Below are 11,413 nucleotides of genomic sequence, written 5' to 3' on the forward strand. Positions count from 1 at the left end.
GAACCTGCGCGGTAAAACACCAATGGATTTCTAGCCCATCGCCTTAACCACTCGGGCACGACTACTGCGTCGCTGCCTTTTTAAACGTTACTCAGAAAAAACTTAGTCATCCATCTCTGTGCAGCAGACGGCCAAAGAATCCTGAAAAAGTCTCTGTTTGCTCAAAATCTGGCAGAGGCAATCTCCTCCACCTGTATTTATACAGTTCTATATTGCTCTCGAACTTTTAATACGAATCTCTACCAAGAAACAGAAGTAAAATTCTGCATTTTGTAACAACTGCCTCCTCATCGGGGAATTGAACCCCGGTCTCCCGCGTGACAAGCAGGGATACTCACCACTATACTAACGAGGAACTGACGGCTACCAGATCTGTCAGAGCAGGAATCGAGCTGTGAACAGAACTGGACACCGTGAGAAGTCGACAGACACATTGAGAGACAGAGACAAACCGACAAACAGGGAGAGCCAGAAAGCAAGATAGAGACAACTACAGACATAAAGTGTGAGACTGAGAAGGAGAGGCAGACTGAGTGAGAAAAAGACTCAAACATATACATATACAGAGATGTGTGTGCGTGATCTATTAAGAGAGAGAGGGAAAGAGTGAGAGAAAGACAATGATAAAGACAGTGCCAAGGAGAGAGACTGATAGAGAGAGAGAGATAGAGACTAAAACAGAAAATTTTGGAAATACTTATCAGATTAGAGACAGAAAAGAGATGGACAGACCGAAATGATGGGAAAAGAGAGAGCCAGTCAGACAAAGAGTCTGAGAGAATCCCATTGGAACAGAAGTGGACACCGTGAGAGAGAGATAGATTGAGAGACAGAGATAAGCAGAGAAACAGGGACAGACAGAGTGAGTCAGAGAGAGGCAGAGACCGAGCGACACAGATACATTTCACAATTTCATTTCGTTATCGGCTCAGAGTGTCACAGAGTTACAGAAAATTGCAGATTCAACAGATGAAAATCCGGGATCACTGATCAGAATGGGAGGAAATCTGTGTTACATTAAAGAATAGAATAAAAGGAAAAGGAGGTGGGGTAGCATTGCTGGTTAAAGAGGAGATTAATGAAATAGTTAGAAAGGACATTAGCTTGGATGATGTGGAATTTATATGGGTAAAGCTGCAGACCACCAAAGGGCAAAAAACATTAGTGGGAGTTATGTACAGACGTACAAACAGTAGTTGTGATGTTGGGGAGGGCATAAAACAGGAAATTAGGGGTGCATGCAATAAAGGTGCAGCAGTTATAATGGGTGACTTTAATATGCACATAGCTTGGGCTAACCAAACTGGAAGCAATACGGTGGAGGAGGATTTCCTGGAGTGCATAAGGGATGGTTGTCTAGACGAATATGTCGAGGAACCAACTAGGGGGGAGGCCATCTTAGACTGGGTTTTGTGCAATGAGAGAGGATTAATTAGCAATCTCGTTGAGTGAGGCCCCTTGGGGAAGAGTGACCATAATATGGTGGAATTCTGCATTAGGATGGAGAATGAAACAGTTAATTCAGAGATCATGGCCCAGAACTTGAAGAAGGGTAACTTTGAAGGTATGAGGCGTGAATTGGCTAGGATAGATTGGCGAATGATACTTAAGGGGATGACTGTGGATGGGCAGTGGCAGACATTTAGGGACCGCATGGATGAACTACAACAATTGCACATTCCTGTCTCGCGTAAAAATAAAAAAAGGAAGGTGGCTCAACCGTGGCTATCAAGGGAAATCAGGGATAATATTAAAGCCAAGGAAGTGGCATACAAATTGGCCAGAATAGCAGCGAACCCGGGGACTGGGAGAAATTTAGAACTCAGCAGAGGAGGACAAAGGGTTTGATTAGGGCAGGGAAAATGGAGTACGAGAAGAAGCTTGCAGGGAACATTAAGACGGGTTGTGAAAAGTTTCTATAGATATGTAAAGAGAAAAAGGTTAGTAAATACAAACGTAGGTCCCCTGCAGTCAGAATCAAGGGAAGTCATAAAGGAGAACAAAGAAATGACAGACCAATTGAACAAGTACTTTGGTTCGGTATTCACTAAGGAGGACACAAACAACCTTCCAGATATAAAAGGGGTCATAGTGACTAGTAAGGAGGAGGAACTGAGGGAAATCCTTATTAATCGGGAAATTGTGTTGGGGAAATTGATGGGATTGAAGGCCGATAAATCCCCAGGACCTGATGGACTGCATCCCTGAGTACTTAAGGAGGTGGCCTTGGAAATAGCGGATGCATTGACAGTCATTTTCCAACATTCCATTGACTCTGGATCAGTTCCTATCGCGTGGAGGGTAGCCAAGTAACCATACTTTTTTTAAAAGCAAGGAGAGAGAAGACAGGGAATTATAGACCGGTCAGTCTGGCCTCAGTAGTGGGTAAAATGATGGAATCAATTATTAAGGATGTCATTGCAGCGTATTTGGAAAGAGGTGACATGATAGGTCCAAGTCAGCATGGATTTATGAAAGGGAAATCATGCTTGACAAATTTTCTGGACATTTTTGAGGATGTTTCGATTTTATTGGACAAGGGAGAACCAGTTGACGTGGTATATTTGGACTTTCAGAAGGCTTTCGACAAGGTCCCACACAAGAGATTAATGTGCAACGTTAAAGCACATGGGATTGGGGGGTAGTATGCTGACATGTATTGAGAACTGGTTGTCAGACAGGAAGCAAACAGTAGGAGTAAATGGGTACTTTTCAGAATGGCAGGCAGTGACTAGTGGGGTACCGCAAGGTTCTGTGCTGGGGCCCCAGCTGTTTACAATTATACATTAATGATTTAGACGAGGGGATTAAATGTAGTATCTCCAAATTTGCGGATGACACTAAGTTAGGTGGCAGTGTGAGCTGCGAGGAGGATGCTATGAGGCTGCAGAGTGAATTGGATAGGTTAGGTGAGTGGGCAAATGCATGGCAGATGAAGTATAATGTGGATAAATATGAGGTTATCTACTTTGGTGGTAAAAACAGAGAGACAGACTATTATCTGAATGGTGACAGATTAGGAAAAGGGGAGGTGTAACGAGACATGGGTGTCATGGTACATCAGTCATTGAAGGTTAGCATGCAGGGACAGCAAGCGGTTAAGAAAGCAAATGGCATGTTGGCCTTCATAGCGAGGGGATTTGAGTACAGGGGCAGGGAGATGTTGCTACAGTTGTACAGGGCTTTGGTGAGGCCACACCTGGAGTATTGTGTACAGTTTTGGTCTTCTAACTTGAGGAAGGACATTCTTGCTATTGAGGGAGTGCAGCGAAGGTTCACCAGACTGATTCCCGGGAAATGACCTATCAAGAAAAACTGGATCAACTAGGCTTGTATTCACTGGAGTTCAGAAGAATGAGAGGGGACCTCATAGAAACGTTTAAAATTCTGATGGTTTGAGACAGGTTAGTCAGGAAGAATGTTCCCAATGTTGGGGAAGTCCAGAACCAGGGGTCATAGAAACATAGAAACATAGAAAATAGGTGCAGGAGCAGGCCATTCAGCCCTTCTAGCCTGCACTGCCATTCAATGAGTTCATGGCTGAACATGAAACTTCAGTACCCAATTCCTGCTTTCTCGCCATAACCCTTGATCCCCCATGTAGTAAGGACTTCATCTAACTCCCTTTTGAATATATTTAGTGAATTGGCCTCAACTACTTTCGGTGGTAGAGAATTCCACAGGTTCACCACTCTCTGGGTGAAGAAGTTTCTCCTCATCTCGGTCCTAAATGGCTTACCCCTTATCCTCAGACAGTGACCCCTGGTTCTGGACTTCCCCAAAATTGGGAACATTCTTCCTGCATCTAACCTGTCTAAACCCGTCAGAATTTTAAACGTTTCCATGTGGTCCCCTCTCATTTCTCTGAACTCCAGTGAATACAAGCCCAGTTGATCCAGTCTTTCTTGATAGGTCAGTCCCGCCATCCCTTTTTCTCTTTACATGCCTATAGAAACTTTTGCAATCCGCCTTAATGTTCTCTGCAAGCTTCTTCTCGTACTCCATTTTCCCTGCCCTAATCAAACCCGTTGTCCTCCTCTGCTGAGTTCTAAATTTCTCCCAGTCTCCAGGTTCGCTGCTATTTCTGGCCAATTTTTATGCGACTTCCTTGGCTTTAATACTATCCGTGATTTCCCTAGATAGTCACGGTTGAGCCACCTTCCCTTTTTTATTTTTACGCCAGACAGGAATGTACAATTGTTGTAATTCATCCATGCGGTGTCTAAATGTCTGCCATTGCCCATCCACAGTCAACCCCCTAAGTATCATTCGCCAATCTGTCCTAGCCAATTCACGCCTCATACCTTCAAAGTTACCCTTCTTTAAGTTCTGGACCATGGTCTCTGAATTTACTGTTTCATTCTCCATCCTAATGCAGAATTCCATCATATTATGGTCACTCTTCCCCAAGGGGCCTCGCACAATGAGATTTCTAATTAATCCTCTCTCATTACACAACACCCAGTCTAAGATACCTCCCCCACTAGTTGGTTCCTCAACATATTGGTCTAGAAAACCATCGCTTATGCACTCCAGGAAATCCTCCTCCACCATATTGCTTCCAGTTTGGCTTGCCCAATCTATGTGCATATTAAAGTCACCCATTATAACTGCTACACCTTTATTGCATGCACCCCTAATTTCCTGTTTGATGCCCTCCCCAACATCCCTATTACTGTTTGGAGGTCTGTACACAACTCTTACTAACGTTTTTTGCCCTTTGGTGTTCTGCAGTTCTACCCATATAGATTCCACATCATCCAAGCTAATAACTTTCCTAACTATTGCATTAATCTCCTCTTTAACCAGCAATGCTACCCCACCTCCTTTTCCTTTTATTCTATCCTTCCTGAATGTTGAATACCCCTGAATGTTGAGTTCCCAGCCCTGATCATCCTGGAGCCACGCCTCCGTAATCCCAATCACATCATATTTGTTAACATCTATTTGCACAATTAATTCATCCAACTTATTGCGGATACTCCTTGCATTAAGACACAAAGCCTTCAGGCTTGTTTTTTTTAACACCCTTTGTCCTTTTAGAATTTTGCTGTACAGTGGCCCTTTTTGTTCTTTGCCTTGGGTTTCTCTGCCCTCCACTTTTCCTCATCTCCTTTCTGTCTTTTGCTTTTGCCTCCTTTTTGTTTCCTTCTGTCTCCCTGCATTGGTTCCCATCCCCCTGCCATATTGGTTTAAATCCTCCCCAACAGCACTAGCAAACACTCCCCCTAGGATATTGGTTCCGGACCTGCCCAGGTGCAGACCATCCGGTTTGTACTGGTCCCACCTCCCTCAGAACCGGACCCAATGCCCCAGGAATTTGAATCACTCCCTGCTGCACCACTGCTCAAGCCACGTATTTATCTGCGCTATCCTGCGATTCCTACTCTGACTATCACGAGCCACTGGTAGCAATCCCGAGATTACTACTTTTGAGGTCCTACTTTTTAATTTAGCTCCTGGCTCCTTAAATTCGTTTCGTAGGACCTCATCCCTTTTTTTAGTTATGTCGTTGGTACCAGTGTGCACCACGACAACTGGCTGTTCTCCCTCCCATTTCAGAATGTCCTGCACCCGCTCCAAGACATCCTTGACCCTTGAACCAGGGAGGCAACATACCATCCTGGAGTCTCGCTCGCGGCCGCAGAAACGCCTATCTTCCTCTCACCATTGAATCCCCTATCACTATTGCTGTCCCACTCTTTTTCTTGCCCTCCTGTGCAGCAGAGCCAGCCACGGTGCCATGAACATGGCTGCTGCTGCCCTCCCCTGATGAGTCATTCCCCTCAACAGTGCTCAAAACATCCCTCTGTTTTGCAGGGGGATGACCGCAGGGGACCCCTGCACTACCTTCCTTGCACGACTCTTCCTGCTGGTCTTCCATTCCCTATCTGGCTGTGGACCCTTTCCCTGCGGTAAGACTCTGGGTCACAGTTTAAGTATAAGGGGTAAGCCATTTAGGAACGAGATGAGGAGAATCTTCTTCACCCAGAGAGAGGTGAACCTGTGGAATTCTCTACCACAGAATGTTATTGAGGCCAATTAACTAAATATATACAAACAGGAGTTAGATGAAGTCCTTTCTACTTGGGGGATCAAGGTGTATGGCGAGAAAGTGGAATGGGGTACTGAAGTTGCATGATCAGCTATGAACTCATTGAATGGCAGTGCAGCCTAGAAAGGCCAAATGGCCTACTCCTGCACCTATGTTCTATGTTTCTATACCATAATTGGGGTACGAACCAACGCGGGAAAAACCCCATTGAATTTTGAGGCCAACGCCTTAACCACACGGCTAAACTGATTCCTCCAGACTCTGGATTCGGTCTCTTTGAGAATCTGGGCTTCAACCCTAACCCCACAGACAAACACATGCACGTTGGCTTTCAGTGAGTAATTACGAACATTTTTAGCAATTGTAGCAGAATTTTAGCAACTCTCCTATTCTTTTTCGATTAATGCTCTGGGACCTTTCATATCCACCCGAGGGTGCAGACAGAGCTTCAATTTAACATTTCATCCGAAAGTCAATAGCTTCAACATTGCAAAATTCCCCAAGTGCTGCACTTGAGTGTTAGACAAGATGATATGCTCAATTCTCAGGAGTGCGACTTGAAGACACAAACTCCTGATTCAGTCGAGAATGCTGCCACTGAATCAAAGCCGATAAAAAAGTTCACAAACATATTATTTTCCCCAAGTCTTTTTTATAAGTTCCAGGACATATCAAATTCATGGTGATGATTTCCACAGACAGTTGCTCATACACAGAGACATATATAGAGATCGACAGACACAGAGACACACACACACATAACCAAAAATTTACACGCACCAACGGGAATGCACAGATGCCTTCGTCATCTCGAGGGATAGACAGGCTGAATCACTGTCGCAACTTTGACTGATTTTTTCGATTTTTTAAAGGGATGTATCGTGAATATTGCAGATTAATAAAAATGAGAAAAAATGTCAGTGTTGAAAGGTGTGGGACGTTATTCCATCTATCTCAGGATCAGTTTGGCAGAGACCTGGTTAAATTGTGAAATGGAATACAATATGCTGAGAATCGGAGTCAGCAAGATTCGAACCTGCTCGGGAAAAACCGAATGGATTTCTAGACCATCGCCTTAACCACTCGGCCACAACTACTGTGTGGCTGCCTTTTTAGACGTTACTCAGAAAAAACTCAGTCATCCATCTCTGTGCAGCAGGCGACCAAAGAATCCTGAAAAAGTCTCCGTTCGCTCAATATCTGGAAGAGGCAATCTCCTCCACCTGTATTTTTACAGTTCTATATTGCTCTGGAACTTTTTAATATCTTTCTCTACCAAGAAACAGAAGTAAAATTCTACATTTTGAAACAACTGCCTCCCCGTCGCGGAATTGAACCACGGTCTCCCGCGTGACAGGCGGGGATACTCACCACTATATTAACGATAAACTGACGGGTACCAGCTCTGTGAGAGCAGGAATCGAGCTGTGAACAGAACTGGACACCATGAGAAGTCGACAGACGCATTGAGAGACAGAGACAAACCGACAAACAGGGAGAGACAGACAGCGAGATAGAGACAACGAGAGACAGAAATTGTGAGACTGAGAAGGAGAGGCAGATTGAGTGAGAAAAATAATCAAACACATACATATACAGAGATATGTGTGTGTGATCTGTTAAGAGAGAGAGGGAAAGAGTGAGAGAAAGTCAATGATAAAGACAGTGACAAGGAGAGAGACAGATCGAGAAAGAGAGAAAGAGACTAAAAGAGAAAATGATGGAAGTACTCAGCAGGTTAGAGACAGGGCAAAGAAAGACAGGCAGGCAGAAATATAGACAGATAGAGAGAGACGATGGGAAAGAGAGAGACAGTCAGACAGAGAGGGATGATGGGAAAGAGAGAGCGAAATAGAGAGGGAGACTGAGAGAATCCCATTGGAGCAGAACGTTGACACCGTGAGAAAGTAAGAGACAGATTGAGAGACAGGGACAAACAGAGAAACAAAGAAAATTGGTGCAGTCATAGGCCATTCAGGCTTTCGAGTCTGCACCACCATTCAATAAGTTCATGCAGATCATTAAAGCTCAGTACCGCTTTCCTGCTTTCTCTCCATACCTCTTAATGCCTTTAGCCTTAATGGCCATATTTAATTCCTTTTGAATATAGCCAATGAACTGGCATCAACAACTGTCAGCGATAGGGAATACAACAGGTTAACAACTCTCTGAGTGAAGAAGTTTCTCCTCATCTCGGTCCTAAATGGCCTGCCCCTTATCTTAGACTGTGCCCCCTAATTCTGGACTTCCCCAACATCGGGAACGTTCTTGCTGCATCTAACCTGTCAAGTCCCGTCAGAATGTTTTATGTTTCTATGAGATCCCCTCTCATGCTTCTAAACTCCAGTGACTACAAGCCCAGTCGATCCAGTCTCTCCTCATATGTCAGTCCTGTCATCCCGGGAATCAGTCTGGTGAACCTTTGCTGCACTCCCTCAATAGCAAGAAAGTCCTTCCTCAGATTACGAGACCAAAACTGAACACAATATTCCAGGTGAGGTCTCACAAAGGCACTGTACAACTGCATTAAGACCTCCGTACTCCTATACCCAAAACCCCTAGCTATAAAGGCCAACATACCGTTTGCCTTCTTCACCGCCTGCTGTAACTGCATGCCACCTTTCAATGTCTGATGTACCACGACACGCAGCTCCCATTGCACCTCCCCTTTTCCTAATCTGCCGCCATACGGATAATATTCTGCCTTCGTGTTTTTGCCACCAAAGTGGATAACCTCACATTTATCCACATTATACTGCATCTGCCATGCATTTGCCCACTCACCTAACCTGTCCAAGTCACCCTGCAGCCTCTTAGCGTCCTCCTCACAGCTCACACCGCCGCCCTGTTAGTCTCATCTGCAAACAAGAAGATATTACACTCAATTCCTTCATCTACATCATTAATGTATATTGTAAATAGCTGGGGTCCCAGCACTGAGCCCTGTGGCACCCCACTAGTCACTGCCTGCTTTTCTGAAAAGGACCCGTTTATCCCGACTCTCTGCTTCCTGTCTGCCAACGAGTTCTCTATCCACGTCAGTACATTACCCCCAATACCATGTGCTTTAATTTTCCACACCAATACGTGTGTGGGACCTTGTTGAAAGCCTTTTGAAAGTAAATACACCACAATCTCCGGTTCCCCTTGTCCACTAAAGTAGTTACATCCTCAATAAATTCCAGAAGTTTTGTCAAGCTTCATTTCCCTTTCATAAATTCATGCAGCTTGGACCGATCCTGTCATTGCTTTCCAAATGCGCTGCTATTTCATATTTAATAATTGATTTTTACATTTTCCCCACTACTGATGTCAGACTAACCGGTCTATAATTATCCGTTTTCTATCTCCCTCCTTTTTTAAAGTGTGGTGTTACATTAGCTACTCTCCAGCCCATACGAACTGATCTAGAGTCGATGGACTGTTGGCAAATGATCACCAATGAATCCGCTATTTCTAGGGCCACTTCCTTAAGTACTTTCCAATGCAGACTATCAGGCCCCGGGGATTTATCGGTCTTCAATCCCATCAATTTCCCTCACACAATTACCTGACGAATAAGGATTTCCTTCAGTTCCTCCTTCTCGCTAGATCCTCGGTGCCCTAGCATTTCTGGAAGGTTATGCGTGTCTTCCTTCGTGAAGACAGAACCAAAGTAATTGTTCAACTGGTCTACCATTTCTTTGTTCCCCATTATAAATTCACCTGAATCTGACTGCAAGGGACCTACGTTTGTCTTCTCTAATCTTTTTGTCTTCACATATCTATAGAACTTTTTTATGTTTCCAACAAGCTTCCTCTCATAATCTATTTTCCCCCTCCTAATTAAACACTTTGTCCTTCTCTGCTGAATTCTAAATGTCTCACAGTCCTCAGGTTGTGGCTTTTTCTCGCCAATTTATATGCCTCTTCCTTGCATTTAACACTATCATTAATTTCGCTTGTTAGCTACGGTTGAGCCACCTTCCCCGTTTTATTTTTACTCCAGACAGGGAAATACAATTGTTGAAGTTCGTCTATGTGATCTTTAAATGTTTGCCATTGCCTATTCACCGTCAACCATTTAAGTATCATTCGCCAGTCTATTCTAGCCAATTCACATCTCATACCATCGAAGTTTCATTTCCTTAAGTTCAGGACCCATGTCCCTGAATTAACTGTGTCACTCGCCACCTTAATAAAGAATTCTACCTTATTATGGTCACACTTCCCAAGGGGCCTTGCACAACAAGATTGCTAATTTGTCCTTTCTCATTACACACCAACCAGTCTAGGATGGCCATCCCTCCAGATGGTCCCTCGATATATTGGTCGAGAAAACCTTCCCAAATACGCTCGAGGAAATCCTCCTCCACCGTATTGCTTCCTGTTTGGTTAGCCCAATCTACATGTAGAGTAAGGTCGCCCTTGATAACTGCTGTATCTTTATGGCACGCATCCTTAATTTCTTGTTTGATGCTGTCCCCAAACGCACTACTACTGTTTGCTGATCTGTACACAACTCCTCTCGTGTTTTCTTCCCACTGGTATTCCGCAGCTCCACCCACACATGTTCCACATCATCCAAGCTAATGTCGTTCCTTACACTATTGCCTTAATTTCCTCTTTAACCAACAATGCTACCCCAATACCTTTTCATTTCTGTCTGTGCTTCCTGAATGTTGAATTCCCAGCCTTGGTCACCCTGGAGCTAATTATATCATATTCAGTAATTGCTGCTTGTGCAGTTAATTCATCCGCCTTTTTACGAATACTTCTCGCAACGAGGCACAGAGCCTTCATGCTTGTTATTTTAACCCTTTGGAATTTTACTGTAAAGTGGCCTTATTTGATTTTTGCGGTGGGATTCTCTGCCCTCCACCTTTACTTTTAATCTTTCGTTCTGCGCCCATTCTACTTCCCTCTGTCTCCCGTCGCCCTGCCATATTACTTTAAACCCTCCCTAATAACACTAGCAAACACTCCCCACGTTGGACATTGGTTCTGGTCCTGCCCAGGTGCAGACCTTCCGGTTTAGTTCTGGTCCCACCTCCGCCAGAACTCGTTCCAAAGTCCGAGGAACTTGAAGCTCTCCCATCTGCACCACATTTCAAGCCACGCATTCATCTGAGCTATCCTGCGATTCCTGCTCCTACTAGCAGGTGGCACTGGTAGCAATCCTGAGTTTGCGACCTTTGAGGTCCTACTTTTTAATTTAACTCCGAGCTCCCTGAATTCAGCTTGTAGTTCCTTAGACAGAGTGAGTCAGTGAGTGACAGAGACTCAAACACATACAGGGCTCTCTGAAGACAGAGAGTAGGAGGCACAGATAGATTTCACAATCCCATTTCTTTGTCAGTTGAGAGTGTGACAGAGTTA

At 44.3% G+C, this 11,413-nt stretch overlaps 1 non-coding gene across 1 annotated transcript; it reads right to left on the bottom strand.

Annotated features, from left to right (window-relative positions):
* Positions 1-283: 283 nt before the first annotated feature.
* Positions 284-355, bottom strand: trnad-guc (transfer RNA aspartic acid (anticodon GUC)). Its single transcript has one exon. It is a non-coding gene; the product is annotated as a tRNA-Asp (tRNA).
* Positions 356-11,413: the final 11,058 nt, after the last annotated feature.

This window comes from Pristiophorus japonicus, chromosome 23 (genome assembly GCF_044704955.1).
Source record: "Pristiophorus japonicus isolate sPriJap1 chromosome 23, sPriJap1.hap1, whole genome shotgun sequence".
In the NCBI taxonomy this organism is placed as follows: domain Eukaryota; kingdom Metazoa; phylum Chordata; class Chondrichthyes; family Pristiophoridae; genus Pristiophorus; species Pristiophorus japonicus.